The sequence below is a fragment of the Ochotona curzoniae genome, unplaced genomic scaffold (assembly GCF_017591425.1).
Source record: "Ochotona curzoniae isolate NIBS_2020 unplaced genomic scaffold, NIBS_Ocur_1.0 contig_2210, whole genome shotgun sequence".
Taxonomy (NCBI): Eukaryota; Metazoa; Chordata; class Mammalia; order Lagomorpha; family Ochotonidae; genus Ochotona; species Ochotona curzoniae.
Window position 1 is genome coordinate 35,533,247 of NW_024465369.1, and position 26,614 is coordinate 35,559,860.

The 26,614-nt window shown below is 40.8% G+C and overlaps 1 protein-coding gene across 2 annotated transcripts in view; it reads right to left on the minus strand.

Annotated features, from left to right (window-relative positions):
* The window catches only part of CHN1 (chimerin 1), a 194,671-nt gene that overhangs the window by 56,267 nt on the left and 111,790 nt on the right, over nt 1-26,614 (minus strand). The window lies entirely within an intron of this gene.

The window sequence follows — 26,614 nt, forward strand, 5'->3', positions numbered from 1 at the left end:
AAAGCAAGAGATTGAATTTTCACAATTTGGGAGCAGTAAGTTAATTAAGTATGAGCAAAAATCACAGATGTATTAACCATATACCTCACTGCCAGGCACTGACATTTAAAAAAAATTTACTTATCTTGAAAGGCACAGTTACAGGGTCAAGAGAGAGAAAGATATAGAGAGATCTTCTGTGTGCTAGTTCACTCTCCAGATAGCTGTAAAGGCCAGAGCTGCGTCACACTGAAGCCAGGTGCTTCATCTGGGTGTCCCTTGTGGGCAGCAGTGTCCTAAACACCAGGTTTAGAAGTAGAACAGTTGCGACATGAACTGGTACTGCCATGTGATGTCAGCATCATGAGAAGTGACCTAACCTGCCATGTCACAGTGCAGGCTCAACTTGTCTCTTCTTTGGAATGACACTTCTACTCTGCATGTTATTCACTCACCCTCACAAAAAGTTTAAAAAGAAAAGGGCTGTCATGAGACGATTTCTGAAACTTTTATTTGATCATGTCCACAGCATTTCATTTGATGCATTTCCATTAATTCCCACTCCTAATGAACTGGACAAAGAAGGTTAACAATCCCAAACTTAGACTTTTCCCCTCATGTAAGAGATAATCGATACTTTTTAAAAAATGAATATACTGTATCATAAATGGAACTGAACATCTTCAGAGTGACTTGAGCGGCCAGTGTTATGACTCAGTGGCTTAGGCTGCTGCCTATAATGTCAGAATTCCATTTGGGCACCAATCAAGCCCTGGATGCTCCACTTCCAATCCAGCTCCTTCTACTATGCCTGGGAAAGCAGAGGAAGATGGCTGAAGTCTGCTCCTGCCACCCATGTGGGAGTCTGGGATGAAGTTAGAGGCTACTGGCTTTGGCCTTGCTCAGCCCTGGCTCATATAATTCTGCCTTTCAAATAAATTTTAGCAACAAAAAAAGTGACTTGAGGCATCTGGACACACTGTACAAGTGAGCAACAGTGCATTATAGAAGATGACACAGACTGACTGTAAAATGGGCAAATCTGAAGAAGAAAAAGATGAAAGGGTGACTTAGCATCTGTTTTATAGTATAGTGGCATTGAATGGTATTGAGAAAACCTCAACGTATTGATCTTGTCCACAAAGGACAGGAAAAAAGGAGATAATTTAGTAATGTAAGATCTAAGTTGACAAAGTCAATGCTACGTAAGGTTATCCCTCCAGCTGAAGGTAGTGCTTGAATACCTTTTTCAGCAAAATACTGCTAACACCAACAGACAGCACACAGGGATGGGCAGGCACCCTGGGGTATCACACTTGTTTCATCTAAAAACGTTTTTAATTATTACTTAGTGAAGTTGATGTTCTAGGAGACTATGTTGTATTTCTCTTCAGGCTTAGTGTATCTCTCTAACCGCAGAGAGATGCATTATCTTGCTTCAGGAGAACAGGCCTGGGTGCCTTGAGGACATGTTAGAAAAATCTCTTCCATTCCTAGGCCTGACTCTATAACATGTGATGCAGCATTAAGTAATGTGTGAGATATGGTTTCATAATCTTTTTCTAGTCCTACTTTACAGTAACTTCAATGACTGCATTCACCTGCCATTTGGCTTTAAAAAAAAAATCCAGGCCTAGTCTTTACACTGACCCCAGAACAGCAGCATTTATATGGAGCTCTGCCACCTCACTTTGAAGAAGAAAACAGCCAGGGGGGCTGATCATCAGAAGGCAAAGCCATTATTATGGAAGGCCAGGCCTCCTGAGGATGTACCAAGTCCTCTGTCCATTTGCTGGGGATTATGACTGCTGAACATGATGAAAAAGACTATTAATCCTAAAGAAAGCTCAGGTGTCCAAAAGTCCCAGGACCATTAGCCAGCAGAAATGTTCACATTGAAAATGCAGCCCCCAGTTCAGTTCTAACATTGGAGAAGTGAGGTCAGCTGTGGTAATTAACTTGTGGCATTTTAAAAGCCCGTTTCATTATTCTGATGGTAATGGGTAAGGTGACAAGTTGATCTTACTTCCCCATAGGCAGTCTTTTGTCAGAAGTCCAGCAGGGCTTCAAGGCGAGTTACTGGGCAGGTTGCCTTTCTGGTGTTGTTTGTTTTGCACTGGCATTTCCTGTTTCTCAAATAAAAGGAATCAACATCTCTAACCAGTGAAGTGAGACAGTAGTCTCTTGAGCAACGAATTAAACTGTCTGTACCAACAGGTAATTAAGCTTTCCATTAAAATCCACCAAACGGACATATATAATTTACAAAGTAGAAAGCCATCCTCATCTCTTGGGTAGAAAATTAATGAAATTATGTTCATAACGGAGATTCCATATTGGCCAGTGCAATGAGTAGTTATATAATTACGATGTACTTCTATTTTAAAAGAATACAACACGGTCCCAGTGCAGTAGTCTATTGGCTGAAGTCCTCACTTTGCATGCACCAGGATACCAAAATGGGTACCAGTTCATGTCCCAGTTGTTCCACTTCCCTTCTATATCCCTGCTTGTGGCCTGGGAAAGCAGTCAAGGACGGCCCAAAGTCTTGGGACCCTCCACCCACGTGAGAGACCAGAAGAAGCTCCTGGCTTCGGATCAGCTCAGCTGCAGTCATTGTGGCCACTTGGGGGAGTGAACCAGCAGACAGAAGATCTTTCTGTCTCTCCTCTCTGTAAAATCTGAGACTTTCAAATAAATAAATAAATAAATAAATAAATAAATAAATAAATAAATATTTAAAAATAAAAACAAATGCAACACTAAAAAGATATGGACTTGGGATATTGGACACATGGCTTGAGAAAGCATAAATATTTATATACTCCACAAAGTTTCTACATGAAAATCTGAAATGGCCAAAGTATACATGCATAAATCTAAGTTCTCACAGATTTTGTACAAATTTTTTTTATTGAATATCTACTATGGGCTTTGGACTTTTAGGCACCAATGAAATTTTAAATTTTTCTAAGGGCCAGATATTAAATATGTATCTCTAAGAATATGTATTTATTTGAGAGGCAGAGAGAGAAACAGTGAAGGAAAGAGAGAGAGAGAGTAGGCGCTCCCATCTGGTTCACTTCCTAAATATACAAAGTGGCTAGGAATGGGCCAAGCTGAAGCAAGAAGTCGGAAACTCAACCCACATCTCCCACATGGGCAGAAGGAATCAATTACTTAGGCCATTACTGCTGCTTTCCAGGATTTGAATTAGAAACTGGAATCAGAAGCCAGAAATTGGTAATAAGCCCAAGTACTCCAATTATAGAACATGAGGACCTTATTTATTTGAAAGGCAGAGCAACGGAAATTCAGAGAGGGAAGGGAAAAAGGAGGGAGGGAGAGAGGAGATAGAGGAGACAGAGATATCCACAATCTTCTGGTTCACTTTCCAAATGGCGGTAATAGCCGGGTCTGGGTCAGGGCGAACCTAGCAGCCGGACACTCCATCCTGGTCTTCCACAAACACTGTGGCCTCCGCTGTTGCCTCCTAGATCCATTAACAGGGAGCTGGATGTGAAATGGAGTAGTTGGAACTAAAGCCAGTGCTCTGATATGGGATGCCAGAGTAACAAGAGGCAGTTTAACCCGCTGTAGCATAGACTGAGCCCTATAACTACAGTCGTAATCTGTCCCAATTCTAAATACAATGTGTAAATTTCAGCAGGAGGTGTAGCAAAATGACAGTCAGTTAAGATTCTCCATCAGTCACCTCTCCACAGAAATGCCAATTTGAACAATTACTTGCATTATCATATGAGAGAGCACAGTGACTGGTTTGCATAGTGAACAAGAAGGCAGGAAACCCAGTTGCCTGTGTCACTCACTCCTCCCTGATTTCCAAACAGCACAGCAAGCAGACAGATAATCTAACCCTCGTCCCACTCACCCTCAGTGGGACACAAGTCCAGTCCTTGGTGCCAAGTCTACCAGAGTGAAATCTAGTGCCAGGCCAAGTTCCCAAGTCCCTGCCCCCATGCCAGTATACGTGAACTGAGGCTCTGAAGTCACGTCACCCAGGTGGCCAAGGCACGCTGTCACCACTATGTCTCCCCATTTTGGGGGCAGCCCAGGCTGGAAGATGACTCCACTCACCAGAGAGCAGGGGAGGAAAGCGAGAACTGTGGAGCAGGGAGCTGTGCCATGGCTCATGAAGGGGACCAAGCACAGAAGAGCTGCTACCCCACTGCTGGAGGGACCTGAACCAAGAGGGACTTTGCTTGGTGGGAACAGGGCAAACAGGGAGCCCTGGCCACAAACACCTGAGGTCTTCACCACTGGAGAAGCATGTGGCCCTCTCAGGCTGTCTTGTCTGGCGGTTGCCAGGTCACCACGCTGCTACACCACCCCTCAGAAAAAGCCCAACACACATTTCCCTCCCCTTTCACCCTCCTGCCTCCTACCACATGCAGCCTTGAGACCCCGGCCTCTTTGGGTCCTGCAGCAGCAGTTCCCTGTAAATCCACAGATCCTGGGGGCCACCTCAGCTCCCTACAGGCCTGGGAAGAATCTGATGGCACATCTTGAAGGCCCTCAGAAAACAGGTGACTGTCTGCCTTCCTGCAGTCCTAGAAGCTTGCCCACTTGAGTACCTCACATTGGGAAGCAAGTCCTCAGCCCTGAGCATCTGGAGCCTATCACAACGACGGGAAACTGATGAATAGCTCTACCTACCCACAAGACTCCAGTGAGCATGTGGTTCCCTGAGAGGTAACTGGGTAACCTCGCTCACTCTCCATTCTTAGTGGCTTAGTCCACTGAGGCCCCGTGCAGACAATGGGCCCTGCTCATCCACCCATGGTCCCAGGAAGAAGCGGGCAGACCTCCCTGAGCAGGGTGACTTCCGGAGGAGCCATGTTGCCTCTGTAGGCCTCAGATACTGACAGGTAGCGACTGATTGGGCACAGTGGGGTGGCCCTTTGTAGTGCTGTGCTGCACACTCCTGAGCCTAAAGGAGCATCTCTACATTCACGTGAGGCATGGAGAAGGATGCGAGGCACACACCCACAGCTGAGTACACCATGCACAGAGCTGCTAGCCAGTCTGCCCCACCCAAGAGAGCTCTGTCTTAAGTGCTGATGCGATCCCACTACTCCTTTGGCCTAGGCTCCTGAGGCATTCTGAGACACCATCAAAGCTTATTATAGCTGAACAAGCTACAAAGACACTACACTAACTAAAGCAAACAGAGCATATTCAACCAACACTCTAAAACAGACTGCCAGCAGAAAGTTCTTTACCATGAAAGCCACTCAATAAAACTGATAAAAGTAACTGCCTGACGCAGCAGCCTAGTGGCCAAAGTCCTTGCCTTGCATGCACAGGGATCCCATATGGGCGCCGGCTCATATACAGGCTGCTCTGACCTGGGAAAGCAGTCGAGGATGGCCCAAAGCCTTGGGATCCTGCACCCACGTGGGCGATCCAGAAGAAGCTCCTGACTCCTGGCTTCAGATAACTCAACTCCACTGCACCAAATGGGGAGTGAACCAGTGGATGAAAGATATTTCTATCTCTTTCTCTCTATATATCTGACTTTCCAATAAAAAATGAGCTTTTCTTTCTTTTTTTTTTTTTTTTAAAGCAACTGATCCATTAGATTCTTAACATGCGACACAGGGGCACAAAAACAAAGCAAAAAACTAGGTAACATGATATCACCACAGGAACCTAGTGATTCTGTAATAATGGAACATAAAGAAATGGACATCTAGGGCCCGGCGCGGTGGCGCAAGTGGTTAAAGGTCCTCGCCTTGCACGCCCGGAATCCCATATGGGCGCCGGTTCTAATCCCGGCAGCCCTGCTTCCCTTCCAGCTCCCTGCCTGTGGCCTGGGAGAGCAGTCGAGGACGGCCCAAAGCTTTGGGAACCTGCACCCGCATGGGAGACCCGGAAGAGGCTCCTGGCTTCGGATTGGCATAGTATCGACCCGTTGCGCTCACTTGGGGAGTGAATCATCGGACGGAGGATCTTCCTCTCTGTCTCTCCTTTCTGTATATCTGCCTTTCCAATAAAAAATAATAAAAATAAATCTTTAAAAAAAAAAAAGAATTGGACATCTAAGAATGCACTAATACAATTCAAACAGGATAAATTGAAGGAAATCTAATGAGAATAGAGAATATGGGTAATTCAATGACATAAGGAAGATAATTTATGAAATGAGAAACTTAACAGCAACAGAGGTAATAAAAACACAGATAAAAAAATTAGAAGAAAGCTTTTGAGGCTTTTGCATTGTTCCCATTCCAGAAAAACAACAGATGAGAAAAGCTGCAGAAAATCCATTCAGTAAAATAATCGGGAAAAACTTTCAAATCTTAGGAAAAAATGGGAACAATCACGACCCAGAAGACCAAAGAACCCCGACCAGCATTGACCAAAGCAAATCTTCTCTCGGTATACTGCGTATATTGTCCAAAAAACGTAAAACGTAAGAATTCTAGAAACAGTGAAAATATCAACTCAATGACTGATTTAATGACTGATTTCTATGCTGAGAAAGGTCAATCCAGAATAATATACCCAACAAACCTACCACTTAGAAGTGAAGGAAAGATGACTTCCCATAACAAGAAAAAAGCTATAACCACCACGCCACTCAGACAATAAATGCTTAAGACAGTCCTTAATTGCAAGTGAAATGACAAGAACCACAAGCATGAAAACACACTCAAATTTTTACCCCATTTTAGTTCCAATACTAAAATATGTTCTAGAAGAGGCTGCATTTATCCATAACACTTATATTTACACCTCCTCTCACGGGCTCCTGGGAGTCAACAGGGAACTTCTACAAGGTAGTTCATAATCACTTCATAGTCTTTCAGATTATGCACTTTCCTCCTAAGTCTGCTCAATTTATTCCTTTCATAGAGTTCAAACAATTTTAAAAGTTTTTAAAAACTAAGGTTTTTAAAACTGAAGTCAAGATTTTCTGTAAAATAATCTCAGATCCAGTAACTAGACCCTAGGGTTATCAGTGAGTATTTTTAATTACTACAATATGTTGCCTAGAACAAGCCAAATACAGAGGAAGGATGTTTATTCTGGCTCACGGTTTTGGAGAGGCACAGTCCAAGACTGGGCAGGTGCATGGGTCTGGCTGATCAGTGAGGCTGCAGGATGAGAGTGACAGAATACGTGCAGAGGAAGGACCATGAGGGAAACCTAGAGGCAGAGAGAGGGGTGGCCCAACTCAGGTTTTTATAACCAACCCCACAAGGTTAACTTCCAAGGGCACGACCCAGGTGACCTAAGGACCTCCCATGATCCTGGACAGGATAATTGGATCAAGCCTCTTTGCTCATCAGTCCATGACTTTGAGATTTAGCCAACTGGATCAGTTCAGGAGACATACTTCAAATAACAGCATCTGGTAAGGTTCTTCCCCTCTCTCAATACGTGAAACTGGAGTGATCTAGTGTCTAAACTCCACACGGTTTTTGGGAAGATGAGATAGTATGTGTTTAATATATATACAAGACAAGACATTTAGTACCTAACATAGGCAGGTCTCAACACTCTCAAAAATGAGTTGATCATTTGTTATTGATACTGTTACTCTTACTTGCTTTGTTTTGTTTTTAAAAGGCTCATTTATTGTGGGACTGGTACCATGGCTCAGCAGGCTAACCCTCAACCTTCAAGGGCCAACATCTCATATGGGCACCAGTTTGTGTCCTGGCTGCTTCCACTTCCCATCCAGCTCCTGGTTTGTCCTCTACAAGCAGCAGAAGATGGCCCAAGTCATTGGGACCCTTGCACCAGTGTAGAGCACCCAGAAGAAGCTCCTGGCCTCAGATGGCCACATTACTCCAGCTGTTGCAGCCATCTGGGGAATAAGCCAATGGATGGAAGATCTTTCTCTCCCTTTGTCCTTCTGTAAATCTGTCATTTAAATATGAGTAAATACATCTTTTTTAAACAAACAGATGTATTTATTGTTTTTGAAAGGCAGTGTTGAGGGAGAAGGAAAAAGAACAAGAATGGTTCATTCCCCAAATGGCTGCAATGGCTAGAAGCAAAGCCAGGAACCTGGAGCTTCATCTGGGTCTCACACATGGGTGCAGGGGCCCAAGAATTCTACTAGCCTTCCCAGATACACCAGCTGGGATTGGATGTGGAGCAGCCAGGATCAGAACCAGGATTATAATATGGGATATTGTTGTCTGAAGCAGCAGCTTGATGTGCTACGGCATGGTGCTGGCCCCCAAACACTGACCTTATCACTTAACAATACAGGAGTCTACTCTAAAATAATCCATGGAAGAGTTAATAAAGACACATTTATTCTGGTGCAAAAATAATTGGAATTTCATAGTTTTTCACAATATGTATTTCATGAAGTTTTGGAAGACCCCTCATACTTGCAAAGTAGGTAATGAGTAAATGTCAAAAGAATGTACAGGAAGATTCCCTACCACATTCCCCAAAGTTTCCTGGAATTGTTCAGACTTACAGGTGAGTGCCTCCCTGAATGGTTCCAGTCGCCTGCCCCTGTGCTAAGAATAGATTGGGTGCACAGAAGAGGTACAGCTTCTGTCTTGTAATTACATTACTAGAAAAGTAATAGTTATTCTTAAGTACAAGGAAGAAAGGCATTTTAAATATTGCTTCCTCATTTCACAGCCAAAATGTGTGCAAAATATGAATGCAAAACCTGTTAAGAGGCAAAATTTGGGATAACAGGTATCCTAGCAACGTAGCTGACTAAAAGAGACACTGAATTAAAAGCGTTTGCTGTACTGGGAGAATATGTGCCACCTGAAGAAGGAAGGCTGCCTGGGATTCCTAACCATGGCCTTCAGCTCCAAAGACAGGGACTCACTGTGGTTTAAATTAATCTGCAGGATCAAAAGAACTATTACTGGAGGAATAGTGCAAAGTACCATAACATTTTTTGTATTAATAAAACCCTCTGCAATAAGGAGTCCCAAGAAAATGTGGAAACAAAATCTGGGCAGTAGCTATCATTAGGAAGACTGTTTTAAAAGTTGGATCATCTTTTCTTTCAGAAATTCAGACCCATACTAACATTACAAGATGAAATTGCCTCTAGCATTATTTTCAAGTGCATATCTAAGTAATCTCCCCATTCAAAAACTCCAAGCTGCCTGTTCTTTGGCTTAGTTATGCCTCTGCCTGTGGCACCAGCATCTCACAAAAGTACCAGTTCAATGCTAATTGCTTGAGCAGCAGAGGATGGACTACGTCTTTGTGCCCTGCAATCACATGGGCTTTGGGCCCGGGCCAGTTCCTGCTGTTGTGGCCATTTGGGGAGTGAGCAAGCAGATGGACGATCTGCCTCTCCTTCTCTGTAACTCTGCTTTTCAAATAAAAATAAGTAAATTTAAAAAAAAATCCTCTTTAAAACACAATAGATGAACCACATTAGGATATTATGTATAAGGTATTTGGAATCTGGTTATTTTTTATTATTATTATCATTATTTTTTAAAGAATGAGCCCCAAGCTTGTCAGGTATTTTTTTTTTCATGAAGATTCATTTATTTTTATTGGAAAGGCAGTTATACAGAGAGGAGGAGAAGAGACACAGAGGAAGATCTGTCCATTGATTCACTCCCCAAGTGGCCGCAATGGCTAGAGCCAAGCTAATCTGGAGGCAGGAGCCAGGAGCTTCTTCCAGGTCTCCCATGCGGGTGGCAGGGTCCCAAAGCCTTGGGCCGTCCTCGACTGCTTTCCCAGGCCACAGGCAGGGAGCTGGATGGGAAGCAGGCCCGCCAAGATTAGAACTGGCGCCAATATTGGATCCCAGCGCATTCAAGGCAAGGACTTTAACTGTTACGCTATTGCGTATTGGGATCTAGTTATGAGATAAGGAAAAGTATTGTTCGAGCTGCAAGCTTAGCTCACTGAGTTTCCATGAAATATCATTTTTTTATATGAAAGAATAACAAGTTTTTGTTATTCAAATTTGAATGTTTGGCATTTTCTAAAGAAATCAATGAAGTGAATTTGCTACCTTAAGGAAATAACCAACAATCAATGATAAAATTCAAAACTTTCAAGAGAAAATTCAAGTTTTGGAAAAGGAGCATCTTGTATCCTGAACTTGATGGATTCCTATTACTTAAATGTCCTCTATGATATTAGAAAAATGATTTTGATACATAAAATGTGCCAATGTCTGCAAGAACTACATAACTCAGAAAATCAGTATTTTCCAAATGACCAACGCAGTATGGCAACAAAATCCTGCATAGTTGAAAGACCCACTCAAAGGATTTCAATGTGACAGAATAAGAAATGGTCAGTGGCAGGACTGCAGATTCCACATGGCGATAGGTATGGCTATCACAGAAGAGTACCTACAGTTACCCAAAAGGGCAGTAAGTATCCTCTTTTGCAACTGCATTATTTCCATGAAGCCAGATTTTCTTTGTATGATTTCAGCCAAAGCAACCAATCATTACAGACTGAATACAGGAACTATCACAAGAATCCAGCTTTCTTAATATTAAACTATATACATCAAAGAGAATCCTACTCCACTGCTGGTGGGATTGCAGACTGGTGTAACCACTATGGAAGTCAATATGGAGAATACTTAGGCAATTGAAAATCCACCTGCCATATGACACAGCAATACCACTTTTAGGAATATATCCAAAAGACTTGTTACATGAGAAAGCAACATGCACCCCTATGTTCATTGCAGCACAATCAATAATTGCAAAAACATGAAAGCAACCTAAATGCCCATTAACAGAGAACTGGATAAAGAAACTGATTCATCTAATCCATGAAATTACTTGGCTATTTAAAAAAATGAAATACAATTGTTTGTAGCCAAATGGGCTGAACTAGAGACCATTGCTAAGGGAAATGATCCAATCCCAAAAGGTCAGATATCATATGTTTGCCCCACTATAAGATAATATGACATCAAATCTAAAGATTTTACCTATGAATTCTACCTCACTGCACTTGGTAGTTATTTGTACCCTCCATAAGACCTTGAGATGTGATCCATTAATCAATCATTCATAAGAGACTGACTACTTATAATCACTTGAGATTGTCAATGTCCCTTTTATCACTGTTATTGCTACTGCCCATAAGTAACAATGATCTAGTCCTTACTGTACTTTCTTAGGGCCACATGGGACACACACTGGCATTCATTCCTACATCAAGATGTTGGTCACTCTTTCACCACCCTACCACCACATTGATACCTTTGTTATATGTTCATCAACTTCATGTGGATAAAGATTAATTTTTTTCTCCCGTGGTGGGATGTACTCAAGGGGATGCATAATGGAAGTGCAGTGCAAATTAATATGTTCGTAGGTGGAAACAGAAGTATGTCCCCGTGCATGCAGTACAAGATGAACTCACAGCAAAATGGCTGATAATGTCCTACATTGTTGGGAGACACCCCAAATTCACAAAAGCTATCCATTGTAAGACTGGAGGGTAGGACAAAGAGGAGGGAAGGGCACTTGGCGAGGGTACCTATTAAATGGTGTCATAAAACGAGTCTTAAAAATTCTGCTTTTAAATTTGTGTTTCATATGCTATGGTTATCTTAATGCTATGTTTAGTTGTGATCCCTATTGTTTTTATATATCTTTAAGATTTTTGTTTTAATTGACAGTAACAGATAAAGATATAATTAAAAGCTCTTTGAAGTTTGCTCATTTTACAAGTCTAAGTGGGTCCTGAGTATAAAACGTCAATCATTTCATTGATGAGAAGCGTGATTGCACTTAACTCCTTAATAAAAAGTTATCACTGCAAATTTTAGATATTCCTCTTAAAATTTATTTTGTACTAAAATTGCACTTTTCATTTTCCTCTTATTGTTTAAAAGTATTACCACTAGCAATAACATCTTTAATTTTCTTCAGTGGCTATGAGGTGCTAATCCTTATTCATTGTTGTTGATTTCCCACTCCTGAGAGATTAATATGGAAAGTGATGAATTGTCAAATTGTGCTTAAAATTCGAGAGGGTTTTGTTTGTTTGCTTCTGATTTTTCTTTCTCCTTCTAAATTAAACTCTCTACAGTAAGTTTTATATACAGTCTCTAGGGTAATGATTTGAAAAGCACTTCAACTGCCTTTAAAAAAAATCTTGTTTATTTAGGAAGTGGCTGTCAACTCAGAGGTCTTTTGTCAGTTTCAAAGAGCCAAGTAACTTCTAGCATTGACAATGAAATGCTAATGAACACTTTGAAGGCTGAAATGATGAGAACCTGAAGCTGTCAACATGAATTCAAATCCACTGTTGAAAACATGACAGTATGCTGACTGATGTTAAGAATAATAAGTGTGATCTACTTTGTTACAAAGTATAGTTATCAATAAATTTCAGTTCTGTGCAGATAGATCCATGTTAATCACCTAATATGGTTCCATCATAAAAATTTTGATTAAATTTACCCATACCTCATTCTACTAAGCATAACGCTATTTATACTAACATGTTGAATTACTGTCAGCTTTGCACCTCTATGTGCAATTTTACATTATCACTGAAGCATAAATCCCTTTAACTCATTTATTGATTCTATGAAAGGAAATACCGATTTTTAAGTTGGCTCTGTGAGAAGGGAAGATTGAATTTAAAGAATAGTGTGTGGCATAAGCTATCATAAAAAAAATTCTGACACTACAGGAAAGGATATGTTTATTTTTCTATATTTAAAATTCATTAGCTGTAGATTTCCTATTCTGTAAGTTGGAATATTTTTATTCCAGCTTTGGAAAGAGTTTATCTTAGAAACCGAACATCACCGTTGTAGCTCTAGAGTGACAAGTCTCCATGGGTCAAGACCCATCTGACTCAATCTTCAACTTTTTCTGGACAATTACGGGAGGGTCTAACTTCTACCTTTTGAGTGAAGTCCAATGACTTCAGAGAGTGTTCCACTGAGTCTAAATCCTAGCATCGTCCAAAGTTCAGTTTCCACGATGATGGTCAGTGCTGTGTGAATTTACTCTCAAAAATAAAGGACAAGCTATTAAAACTCACCCCTAGAATTCCTTGATACTCTCCAGAGCCTGTCACTTCCAAAGATCCACAAACTATTACATTTAATACTCCTTCTTACAAGACTGTTGTAAAGATTAAAGGAGATAATCTGGGTTCTGTTATTAATTTTACAACCCTGGAATACATACATGGGGGAATTAGAAGAGGCCTTCAGTTTCAGAGGCCAAAGGCAATCACTTGACTGGCTCAACACTTAATCCTAGTCTCAAAGCCAACTCTACTCTGAAATCCACATGTTTTAAGCTTGAAATGATTTTTAAAATATTTATCTTTGGGGCCAGTGTTTTGGCTCAGTAGATTAAGTTGCTTTGTGATGTTGGCATCCCATATGAGTGCTGGCTGCTCCATTTCTGGTCCAACTCCCTGCTTCTTTGCCTGGGAAAGCAAATGAAAATGGCTCATGTACTTGGGCCCCTGCAACTCGCATGGGGACCTGGATGGAATTCAGGCTCCTGGCCTTGGCTTGGCTCAGCCTTGATCACTTTTGCAATTTGGGATGTGAATAACTGGATGGGAAAAAGCACCATTTCCTTCCTTGCTCTCTGTAACTCGTTCAAAAAAATCAATCAATCTTAAAAATGACAATAGAAAAATAAATACTGTTAACTCTACAGATTTTTTAAAAACATGTAATTATTTTTAATCTACCTGAAAGACAGAGAAATTGAGAGAAAGAGTGAGAGGAAAAAAAGATCTGTCATTGCTGGTTTGCTCCCCAAATCAAAAGCCAGGGATGTACCAGGCCCAAACAAGGAGCCAGAAACCCCATTGTAGGTCCCTGCCTGAGTGGCAGGAGCTTAAGGACTTGGGCCATCATCTGCTACCTCTCAGGATGCTCTAGCAGAAGCTGGGTTGGATGAGCACAGCTAGGGCCTGAACCAGCACTATGATATGTAATACATTTGGCCCAAATGGGGCTTAACCTGCAGGGTCACAATGATTGCTGCAGCATACTTTTTTTTTTTTTTTTTAATAAAAATCCGTCAGTTATTTGTTTGAAAGGCAGAGCTAGAGAATCTGCCCTCAGCTGGTTTATCCCTCCCCCAAATGCCTGTCATCAGCTGGGGTTGGACCAGACCAAAGCCAGGAGCTCAGAACTCCACCTGGGTCTCCCATGTGGATGGCAGGGCCTAAGCACATGTGCAATCTTTTGTTGCTATTCCAAGAACTGGATTAGAAGTAGAGTAACCAGGATGCAAACTGGTGTTCATATGGGATGCCAGCATTGTGGGCAGTGGCTTCACCCACTATGTCACAGACAGCCTCAATGCATAAATTATTTTAAAAAATTAGGAAAAGAACAGCATAAAGAGATCTTCTGAAGCAGATACTATGGATTACTACAAAGCCTGGACCAAGCATATGAGACTACATAAACTCTCTTAAGAATTTTATACTAAAGAAGATGATAAAGATTCATTGCTACTTAAATACACTGTTCTAGAAAGATTTAGCTTAAAAATTTAAATATTTTTACATGAAAATAAAAGTGAAATATACTAAATTGTTTTAGTATAATATCACTATAAATGTTAAACAGAAATCAAAACAATGCCTTTGTAGTAACTATTAGCATCATTTTCGCATGAAAGCACCTCTCATTAGTAAAGGCATTTTGTTGGGGTCAGGGGATTCTCTGACAGGGAATTCACTATTTACACTGAAACAAGCAGTAATAAGGCTACCATAGCCACAGGACAGCAACACAGCTTTGTTTCAATATTAACTTCAGTTAAGCTTTCTTGTTCACACTGTGGAAACCTTTTCCCCTTGGAAAAGCTCCTTGGGACAACAATGTCCCCCATCAGAGTGCCATTTCTATTTCCAGCTACTGTGCTCTGGGTTCAGCTTCCTGTTAATGCACCCTGGGAGACAGCACACTGTAGCTCAATGCCTCGGCCCTTGTCACCACGTGGGACTCCGGGGGACCCTTGTCACCATGTGGGACTCCAGGGGACCCTTGTCACCCCGTGGGACACTCTGGGGGACACATGTCACCATGTGGGACTCCAGGGGACCCTTGTCACCATGTGGGACACTCTGAGGGAGTTCCCAGCTCGTGGGTTTGGCCTTGTCTATTTATTCTTCAATGTTGCCAGCATTTGGAGAATAAAATAGTGTCTGTAAGATCTCTCTTTTTTCTCTTCTTTTAATTGGATGAAAATATCTGTTTAAAAATTCACATCATTAATTTATAAACTTAAAAGTTTTTTGTTATTTTATTCCAAACTCAATATTAATTTTTTTTTTAGAGCATTAAGTATTCTGGAAACAAAATCTTTGAACAAAAAATGCCACTGTGTTAGAATAAATAAAACCCTGAATCTTTAAGTTGTATTAAAATGGTATCGGTCTAATCCTAACTTGAACTAAGCTGAATAATTATATTTACTTAATGTTCTGTTTTAAAAGGCTTATTTAAAGATGATTTATTATAAGACACAGTGAGCAGGAAAACAGATCACTGGGAAGGAGTTACAAAAGAACAAGATGTTCCAGAAAAAGGCTCCCTTCTCTATATCCCAGTTTCTTCATTTTTCAAAACAGTGAGGATCATCTTTAAGCTTTTTAAAAAATTTTTGGAATACAAGATTCAGAATTAGCTTTATGAATCTATTTATGCTTTTTCGTGTTCAGAAACAGGCACTGGAGCTCCAATCAACTATTTAAGAAATATTTATAAAATGAAAAAAACGTTTTTAGGATTATGTACATAAACACTGGAGTATTACATGTATCTCTCGAAGGAAATAAACGTGCTAACATAGTTGAAAGGGTCAAATAGTGAATAATTCCCTTTCACATTAGCTTGACAGATTGTTCATCTAGTGGTCCACTCCCCCCAAAAAACACAATAGACAAGGCTGGGGAAGACCAAAGCCAGAAGCCTGGAACTTCATTCCATATTGGTAGCAGAGGCCAAGCACTTGCACCCTTTTATGCTGCTTTGTCAGGCACATTAGCAGGGTGCTAGATCTGAAGAACAGTCTGTACTCTGGTTGGCACTTACATGGGATGCTGGTATCACAGGCGTGCCTTAATCTCTCTGGTAACGCTAGTCCCAAAACATATTTCATAATAGAGAAAAGATGAAGGAAAGGAACAAAACAGCAATTTAAAAAGCTCTTGTCCCGACACAATCAGTGGCTCCTGTGAAAGCCAGTGATAGATCTAGAATTTGCAACCAAAATTAATGACTGTCGGGAGTAATGGGATGTTTTACATCTTGGTTGCAGCAGTGGTTTCCAGGTTACATACATTTGTTAAAACTAAAAAACTGGAGTGCTAGTGCTGTGGCACTGCAAACAAAAGCTACCGCCTGCAGTGTCAGCATCCTGTAAGAGTGCTTGTTCGAGTCCTGGCTTCTCTAGTTCAGATCCAGCTCCCTGGTAGTCTCTTGGCAAGAGCAGAAGATGGCTCAGGTCCTTGGGATCACACACACACACACACACACACACACACACACACGAGGCAAATCTGGAAGAGACTCCGGCTCCAGGCGTTGGCATGGCTCAGACCAGAGCACTGCAACCACTAGGAGAATGAACCAGCAGAGGGAAGCTCTCGCTCAGTCTCTCTCTCTGCCCCTTCCTGCCTCCCTTGTTCTTTTCTTCTTTCCATCTCTAATTCTTCCAAGTTAACAAAAAAAAATTTTTAACTAAAAAAAAAAAAAGAATGTAGAACTTTGTTTTTTACTACATGAAGATTATACTTCAGTAAAGTTAACTTTAAAAGTTTCTTGGAAATAGAGATATAAGTTCTGAGAGTTTCCTCCATTGTAAGAGGAAACAGAACTCTCTCAAGTATAGGATGGATTTCAGTTTTTCCTCTCACGGTGAACTTGGTCCGTAGTAGCCCAAAGGAATTCTAAAGTTCACAAGCCAACTACACTCAGAAAAGGGATTCCTTCCTGCTGAGTAGGTGAAAGGGAGGTATAAATCCCTTAATGAGGCAGTAAGCAATCTATGGTCTGTATAAAAAGCTGCTTTGGAATGAAATTTTACAGTAAAGGTGACCTTTTACCAAACATTGCTGATAAATAAGGACAAGATCCAGCCCAGTGCAATAGCGTAGTGGCTAAAGTCTGCCTTGCATGTGCCAGGATCCCATATGAGCACCAGTTCTAATCCCAGCAGCCCCACTTCCTATCCAGCTCCCTGCTTGTGGCCTGGGAAAGCAGTCGAGGACAGCCCAAAGCCTTGGGACCCTGCATGGGAGACCCAGAAGAGCTCCTGGCTCCTGGCCTTGGATTGGCTCAGTTCCAGCCATTGCTGCTGCTTGGGGAGTGAACCATAGGATGGAATATCTTCCTCTCTGTATATCCGCCTTTCCAATAAAAATAAATAAATCTTAGAAAAAATGACAAGCTTCAAAAACTTATACTTTATCAAGCAAAGTCTTTAAGTTGGATAAGATGTACTAGACAGTTTTAGAAGCTCTCTAGAGGAAACTGGGGTTGGTGTGGTAGCTTAGCATGTCAACTCCCTACCTGTACCGCTGGCATCCCATCTAGGTTTGCCCCTGTGAGATGGCTTTTGTAACTGATGTGAGCTTGGGAGTTAATGTTATTGATAATGTCCTGGTGAGTGGGCATTTAACTACATACAGGAGTACAATTAAGCCCATGCCGTTTCTGGACACCTTACTGTGTGCCTACCCATTGTCCCAGAATCTGGCCCAAACATGTACCATGTCTTCTGGCAAATGGCTTGATAAGAATCTTACAAACTAATGGAAGTGATAGGAGTATGCGCTGAAACTGCTATGGCAAAAAATATAGTTACTGTGACCCTAAAGGCTAGCTTGTCCTTGCAACTCTTTAGAGCCTAGAAAATGTAGCTGTTTTAGCTGTTTTTATAATTTTTTAACTGGAGGAATTATAGCATGATTTTATTAATATCATAGAGATATGCTTTTGATTATTGTTTGATTGTTTATGGAGATAAAGAGCCTATAATTGTAGGGGGACTTAATGTTTGAAACTTTTGGATTTTTACGTTTTTCCCCTTGTGAAATATTTCTTCCATTAAATGATGGGCAATTTCAACTAATTAGTAATATTAGTATTGTTAATTAGCATGTGCCTTGGCCTTGGTGTCCTGGCTGTCACCCAATGGCTACTACTGAAAAATGAATAATGGCTTGCTTTGAAGAAAATGATTATGGTATCTTTAAGAGCACCTGGTTGACCACGAAGTAAAAAAATAAAACATCTGGGCATACCCACTTAGTCATGAAGTAAAAATAGATCGAACAATTGTGCAGAGGCTTGTGATGTGTCTGAGTAAATAAAAAGGATAACTTGCTTGAGCCGTTACAAGAGGGCACCAAGAGACAGCATCCATGTCTTTGTTTATCACCGACTCCACGCACCCTTCCCCAGCTCCGAACTCGGCTGGAACTGGCCTCTGGCACATGTCTGCTTCACTTGTGATCCAGCTTCCAGGAAAGCAGTGGAGAACAGCCTGGGTCCTTGGGACCCTACTTCATGCTAGAGACATAGAGGAAGCTCCAGGCTCCTGGTTTCAGATCAGCTGCAGCAGCTGCTGCTGCCATCTGGTGAGTGAATCAGTGGATGGAAGAAATCCCTGTCTCTCTTCTCTGTATTATCTGCCTTTGAAATGAAAAAATAAATCTTAAAGAAAAGGGAGCGCTGGTGCAATGGCTCAATTGGCTAATCCTCTACCTGAAAGTGCTGGCATCCCATATGGATGCAGGTTCATGTTCTAGCTGCTCTACTTTCCATTTAGCTCCCTGCTTGTAGCCTGGGAAAGCAGCAGAGTATGGCTCAAAGCCTTGGTACCCTGCATCCATGTGGGAGGACTAGGGGAAGCTGCAGGGTTCAGATCAGCTCAGCTCTAGCAGTTGCAGTCACTTGAGGAGTGAACCAGAAGATGGAAGATCTTTCTGTCCCTCCTCTCTGCAAAATCTGCCTTTCCAACAAAAATAAATCCTTTTTTAAAGAGGGAATTTTCTTTGATTTACTCAAAGTACTGGGAAACCACAGTAAGAATAATGTAGCAGTGTTATTGCCCCTGTTTCCACAAGAGACGGATTCTGACCCAACTCCCTGCCAGGATACTGAAGTCCAAGGGTGCTCAATTCGCTCATAAAATGATATTATTTGTAGATAAAATGTACACACATGCTCCCATATGCTTTCAACCATCTCTAGATTATACATGATACTTAATATAGTATAAATACCATGTCAATTGTTGTGACACCGCTCTGTTTAGGTAATATTAAGAAGAAAATCTGCACATTTTCAGTACAAACTTTTTGTACTGAAAGTGGCTGAATTCCATAAGTGTGGAACCTGCAGATATGGAGGGTCTACTGCATGTCTAAAGAGAGAAATATCAACAAATGCCAGATTAGCAGCCATAAAGGCTCACTGTAACATCTTGTGCAAAGAATCTAATGATTGAAATATACTGCTGAGGTCTGGGCATTTGTGATCAGTATTAGTAAGCTGAAAGAGGCCCCCAGAGAGTGATGCACTAATTTCTGAGATCATATAAAAACAATAAAGTTCTCAGGGACATGGCTGCTCCAATCCTGAAGAGGTCCAAAGACCAGCAGAAAAAGAAGTAATGTCCAGAAAAGAGAAATATTGTGGATCAAACGTGTAAGATGAAATCACCATTCCAAACCACTGCGCATGCGATCTAAGGTAAGGATCTGCTGCAGCTGGAGAGCGACTCCTTGCAACTGCTCACGATGCGGTGGGAAGCAACATGGCAGGGTCGGCCCACTCTTGGATTGTCTTATCTGGCTTTGCAGCTCCAAAATGGTATTACTCTGTTAAGGTAATCAGAGTTGATATATGTTTGAAAGGTTTAAATGCTTGGAGATTTTTACCACTAATTATTATTTCCCCACCAGAATGCTTAGGATTCTGAAACAGCAACTGTGAAAGAACTTCTAATAGTTTCCTTCCCAGCTCTCAAATCAGCTGTTTAAGAGTTAATTTATTTCTTCCATTGGTCCAGGCACAGAAATTTCCCAAAACTGCAACTGGTTTAGGGAATGCAATTTGGTCTTCTGTTGGCCTGGTTCAGTGGAGCTGAGGAACTGTTTATCTTCCATCTTCTTTCCATCTGGTTGTCCCTAATGGCTTCCAGTGACTAATCGTTTCTATGGGCGATAAGCTGGAAGGACAGAGGAGATTCACATAAATAACTTCCTGGCCTCCATTTGTATTTTCTTCAATCATTATAGCCTGGGATTCTCTGTGGCTGGGGTCTGGAGGGTCTCACATGACTGACAGCCATGAGCCTGAGGAGATGCCCCTGGCAGGCTCGCTTCTGTGAACACATGTCCAGAGAGGTTCATCCAGCCACCACCCTCACAGTTTTTTTTTTATATCAGATACTTCACATGTGCAAGAGAAATGACCCTCTCTATCTCCCAAGGGGCAACTAAGGATTCTGAGTTCTTAAAGGGAGCATTACACATTACTGAGTCAAATTGAATTACTATACTTATGCACTCTTAGGACTAACTTCTATTAGGGCTTTGGACTTGGTAGAATTAATAAGGTGTACTTATTTGTTTATCCATGTAGTTAGTCAACATTTATTTAGACAGAACTCAAAGTGGCGAAAGAGAAGTGAAATAATATTGAGGGGTGAAAGCCTTGAAACGGGGGTGGAATGCCAGCGTTTCATGATAATTTCTGATCCATGATTTTGAGAAACATACAAAAAGTAGATTTACTTATCTACAAAAGTGTTGTTTATGACCTGCTGGGACATTACAGCAGCAGACTCAAAAAAGATGTGAGTTCAACTTAGTGTGTGTTGAACCCCTGCAGCACTGGATGCATGATACAAACAACTCTCAAGGTCCTGTTCAGTAAACAGGTAGAAATATCGAAACATTAAAATGTGCCTTTTGAGGTGGACTTCTACTCTATATGTATGTTTTTCTTTCCAAAGCCCAGCCTATTTCCTTGCAACTAGGAGACATACAATGAATGCTGAAATAAATGCAATTAACTCTGATTAGAGATCAGTTCAGGGAATGAGAGAAAAAATAGCAATATTCCCTGCCTTGCTCTTGTTTAAAATCCCAAGACCATGTTTAAATAAGAATGGATTGTTTATATGCATAGCTCATGACGCACTAAAGTACAAATATATTAAAGACCAAGGATGGACACTGGTTACCCATCTGGAGTTAAAAAATAATAGGGCTTAGTGGAACCTGGAAAGGCCTTCAAGAGTTCAACATAGAGCACATGCTCAACAAAAGGGCACAGGCAGGCACAGCCTGTTTTCCTTATCATACCCTGGGAGAGCAGAGTTACAGCACTGGTCCACACCAACACTGAAACACCACTGTCAGCTTGACCAGTCATTAGCCCATTACTGGGTAAGAAGACTTGCTCTCACATTAGAGACGGGAGTAGCATGTTATTATTGTAAGAGCAACTCCATGTTCTTGAGGCAATTAGGAACCTTTGGATACCAGCTTGTGAACTTCAAGCACAATTCAAGTACTGAAAACATGGATCATGAAGAGAAACTGAATATGCTGTTTCTAACAAAGGCTGATCAGAAATATTCAGATTCTGAAAGGGCAGCTGGCTGGTGACTGCTCTGATCCCAGAAAGCATTACACTGGGTTCACCAGCATGATCTTAGTACAAAAACTCATGTGTCTCCATGCCAGTGCCATGGTATCCATAACCCCCATTTCGGAGACTGGGGCAGACTGAGATGTAGGGAGGGAGGGAGAGGGCTTGCTCAGGCACACACACACACAGAGGAGTTAGCATTATGGCACAGCAAGTAAAGCCACCAATTGCAACACAAGCATCCCATTTGGGTGACGGTTTGTGAATCACCAGATACAAGATTTCTGTTTTTTTCAAATAAATATCTTAAAAACAAAACGAAATAAACCACATGAAGACAAAAATACATGCCAACCATGAAGGCCTTTTTCCTCAGGAAAGATGCTTACAGAAGACCAGCCCATTATCAGAGATTCTGTGCAGAGGCTGTAGTCTTTCAATGCGAATCGGTGACCCTGTACACATGGAAAGGCCTATTCACCCTGGAACAACTGATCCTAACCTTGAAAAGAAAAAGGAAAAAAAAACCCATAGGGAAACCTGGGGATGTAAGTTTGACCAGAGGGGAGAGAGAGAGCAAGGTAGACAAAGAGAAACGAGAAAAGGGAGCACAACCTGAGAAGGAACAAGCAACACTGGAAAAAAAGGCCTGGAGGACTGGGAAGGTACAAAATAAACCAGCACAGCTCTGCAGCTCGCTTCATGCCGCCCACGCCTCTGGCAGTGTTCTTTTATTCAGGATTAAAGTATGGCTTTCCTGCTGATTTCTCCATAAAGATTAACTATTTGGATCAGATAATGTGTTGTGCATGTATTTTTTTAAGCAAACTAAAAACATCTATAATGGTTGCTTTGTAAGAGACCAAGCCAATTAGCAGACCAGAGGCTGCTCATGCCCTTTCTGACACTACACAAGACAAAAGACAGCATTTAACGAAGGTGAAGAATGTCAAAAGCGATGGCAGGTTTTGGCAGTAAGTACCCTGATCACACTTCAACTTCAGATTTCACGAGTTTTCCTGTAGGCATGTTGTAGTCTGGCAATCCCTAAAAAAAATCTTTAGAAAAATCAAAATTTTAAATGTATTGTTTTATTTGAAAGGCTGAGAGAGAGAAAAAGGTATCGTCCACCTGATAGTTCATCCTCCAAACACCTGTAACAGCCAGGGCGAGGCCAAGCTGAGCTGGAACTCAACCTGTGCCTTCTACCTGCGCGGCAGGGACCGAAGTACTTGGAGCTGTCTGTCACCTGCTAAGTCCCACCAGATGGAAGACCTCTTCCTGCATCTGCAGGAAGCTAGAGCAGAAACAGAGCTGGGACTCCAACTCGAGGGACGTTCATATGAGACAGGCATCCAAGCAATGGCGCAACTGCTGTGCCACATGGAGGTCCCAGAAAAAGAAATTCACATGTAAAAAAACGTTCTTAGTGATAAATAGGCTAATATGTACAGTACTGTATTCATTCCAAACTTATAAAGCAAGAAAAAGGTTATGTTTATACACACAGTCATAGTTCTTAGCTGTTAAAGTTCAACAGAACCAAACACTTTGGGCCCGGTGCAGTGGCCTAGCGACTAAAGAACCAAACACTTCATTTTACACACTTCTGCCACCAAAGACATCTTTTCTGATGTGGGACAGGCTGGGAACTTAGGTCACTCAACCCAGAAGTAGACTTTCTGCCTAGATTGAAACTTCTGGTTTGGATTCTCAGACCTCTGGTTCTTGGTATGGCTTCTGAAATGAAAACCATGTGTTTTATTTGACAGTTTATATTTTCTAAATCCTGAGTTTGGGGAGATTAATACTTTTGAGTATAAAATTATCATTAGGACCACAGAATTCAGCCATGCCATCCACTGAGATAGACATTTACTACCTGGAACAAGAAATCACTCAAATCCAATTCCAAGACAAATTTCAAAAAGTAACTGATACGGTTGGGATCTTGCCTGCTCTGGAGTGCTACATCAAGCCATTTTAGAAGAAAAGGTACTCTGACTTGCCAATGTGCTACAATTTTATGAATAAAATGTACCACAACTTTTTTTTTGTTAGTTTCTAATGAGTATTTCAAACAAACTAAATGACTTAAGATTGATGAGAAAAATGCACAGCTATTATTTCAAAAAAGTATTTCTCCCTCACAGTGGGCCACAAGTAATTCATCTGGATTTTACTTTCTGTGGCTAAAAAACTCCTCATATGGTCATAAAATAATTCTGCCAATTTTTCACAAAAGCCTAGATACAAAGCAGCATCTTAAGTACTGCAAAAGCAACCTAAAACACTTGGAATTCTCAAAATTCAATTTTAAATAAAATACATTCAAAGATTATTTGGTCCAAAATTTTCCAAAGTCATCTTCAGGATTATTTTTCCAAAAGGTTCTTACGAAAAGGACGTGATTCAAATAAGTTTGGGAGTATTCTTGTACCAAAATCATATGAGGTCATGAGCAAAACTGAGGCCTACATGAAAATTATTTCAAAATCTAATTTTTTGGGCTGGCACTGTAGTGTTACTACAGTAAAGCCACCACCTGTGGTGCCAGCATCCCACATGGCTGGTGGCTTGTTTCCCAGCTGCTCCACTTTCAATCCAGGTGTCACTGTCCTAAGAACAGCAGGAAAAGATGGCCTAAGTGTTTGTTCCTCTGCCACTCACAAGAGAGATGTGCAAGAAGCTCCTGGCCCTTCTCTGGCCATAGTGGCCATTTGGGGAACAAACCAACATATAGAGGATCTATTGAACTCTCCCTGTATCAAGCTGAGTTTCAAATAAATAATTTTAAAAGGAATCTTTATCATACCTACATGGGTGAGGAACCTGTTTTGCAGTATTTATTAAAATCACATGAAATTAAAGTTTTGTAGGAAACTCCTTATCTCAAAGGAAGAAATTCAACTGACTAGCTGATTGTCCCAAGGTCCCACAATTAATTGGTGGACAACCAAAATGCACCTGGTCTTTCCAGACCTCAGACCCTACTTGAGTTCTGTTTTCAGTCCTATACCCTCTCTCTTACAGTGCTTAGACGCCATGAAGGGTCACAGACTGTAAGAAGCACATCTGTGGATCATCTAGCTCATTTCTCTAGATGGAGAGATACACAGAGAAACAAATCAGTTTGCCCAAGATGACATATGGAATCCATTGCTGTAACAGAAACTAGGACCTAGTTCTTAATTCCAACACTAGTAGTAACTTCTACAACAGGACACTAACTTTAGTAAATCCAATACTTTTTTGCCTCTGAAATGAAGTAATCATGGTCAGGAAGGGCTTTAACTAGTAAGAACCCACTACAAAATTTATTAAACCATGCTTGTGTCAATAGTTTTTTTTAAAACAATTAAATATAACTTTTTACTTACAAATGTCATCCACTGTGACAGGGAATCAATGTTTCAAGCTGTTCAACAGGTCATCATCCCTGTCCTGTTGGATGACACCTGTAAATAAAATAAACCTATTTTTGAGTGAGTAGATTTTAAGCCAATTAGATGTAAAAAGCATGCAGCTTAAAACAGAGTAATTTTTAAATTATATTTTCAATGCAAATTATTCTTAAAATGTAATTTCTTAATTATGTACTACTAGTCTCACACACACACACACACACACACACACACACACTGACTTTCCGGTGCCAGCTCTTTCACTGTAAATAGCTATCACTGGCCACGAGTTCAAGGGAATCCAAGAAATAGGACCTGTAATTTTTCCAGAACTCACTGGGAATCAGGCCTCCTCAGGCTAAAGGTGGGCACCTGGCAGTATCTGCCTGGGTCTGCTGCCTCTGTGGATGCCATCTCCACTCTGCAGGGCGGACATTCAAGGCCCTGTGAATGACAGCCTAATGTTAAACAGCTACATGTCTGCAGCTCAAGTCCCTTGGTGTGGAAAAGTATGTACAGAACCCATTAACAAACACTATTTCTAGTTTGATCAACTTTGAAAGACTGCGATGTACACATTTTAAACACTTCACAAATGTTTACAGAATATTCTTGTACATCCAACTAGAATATAATGCCTACATTAAATATTTACATTCAAGTATTATTTTCAAATGCATAGATGAAATCAACAAAGATTCAAAAACAGGAACTAGACAGTAGAAGGACAAAATCAAATACAGTCTGCATTTAGGTTTCAGATTCTGACTACTTTTAAACAAGATTTGTGGTTCTTAACAAGTATATGAAAACCCATTGTTCACAAATTTCTTACTTTATTGCTTGAAATAACAGCCTCTCTGCAGCCACAGAAAACCAATCTAAGTCTGCCACAAGCTAACATTTGACTGGGATAAAAACTGGAAGTAGCTTAGGATACAACTGTAAGGTAACATAGCAACTTCAAAAACATTACTGCCAAATTCGTATTGAATGCTTACCAAATGCCAAGCATTGTGAATATTTTACACTTACTATTTCATCTCATTCAATCCTCCAAACAATTTATTACAATTGTACAAATAATACAATCTAAGCATAGAAAAATTACATAATTTGCAAACTAATCTATTTTGCTTTGGAATTCAAGCTCAAAATCTACTAAATTTCTTTATTCTAGCAACTGAAAGTTCTCAAAATATAACTGTTCCTATTGGAATATGTAAAGTTTCTCCAACGAAATCCTACACACTATCAGAAAAGTCTCACGTTTTCATGGTGGGGGATAGGGGAGACAATTTTCAAAAACAAAATCATCTTAATGCCAAAGAATTAAATCTTTTGATGACCTAAAATCCATCACAATGAAAAGATAACAACTGAAACATTTAAATTGCATAGGTGAAGACGAGTAGATTCACTGACTCGTTAACTTGTTAATAGTCCGTAAAGGTAGAAGACTGACTGATTACTAACACAGTATAATCATCAATAACAGGCTTAACTGAATCAATTGCACTGTAGAATAAATAAACCTCAGTAAACCGTAGAACTATTTATAGAGAAAAAACACATCAACTTTACAAAAAGCAAAGAAGTAATTTTGATGGATAACATGATT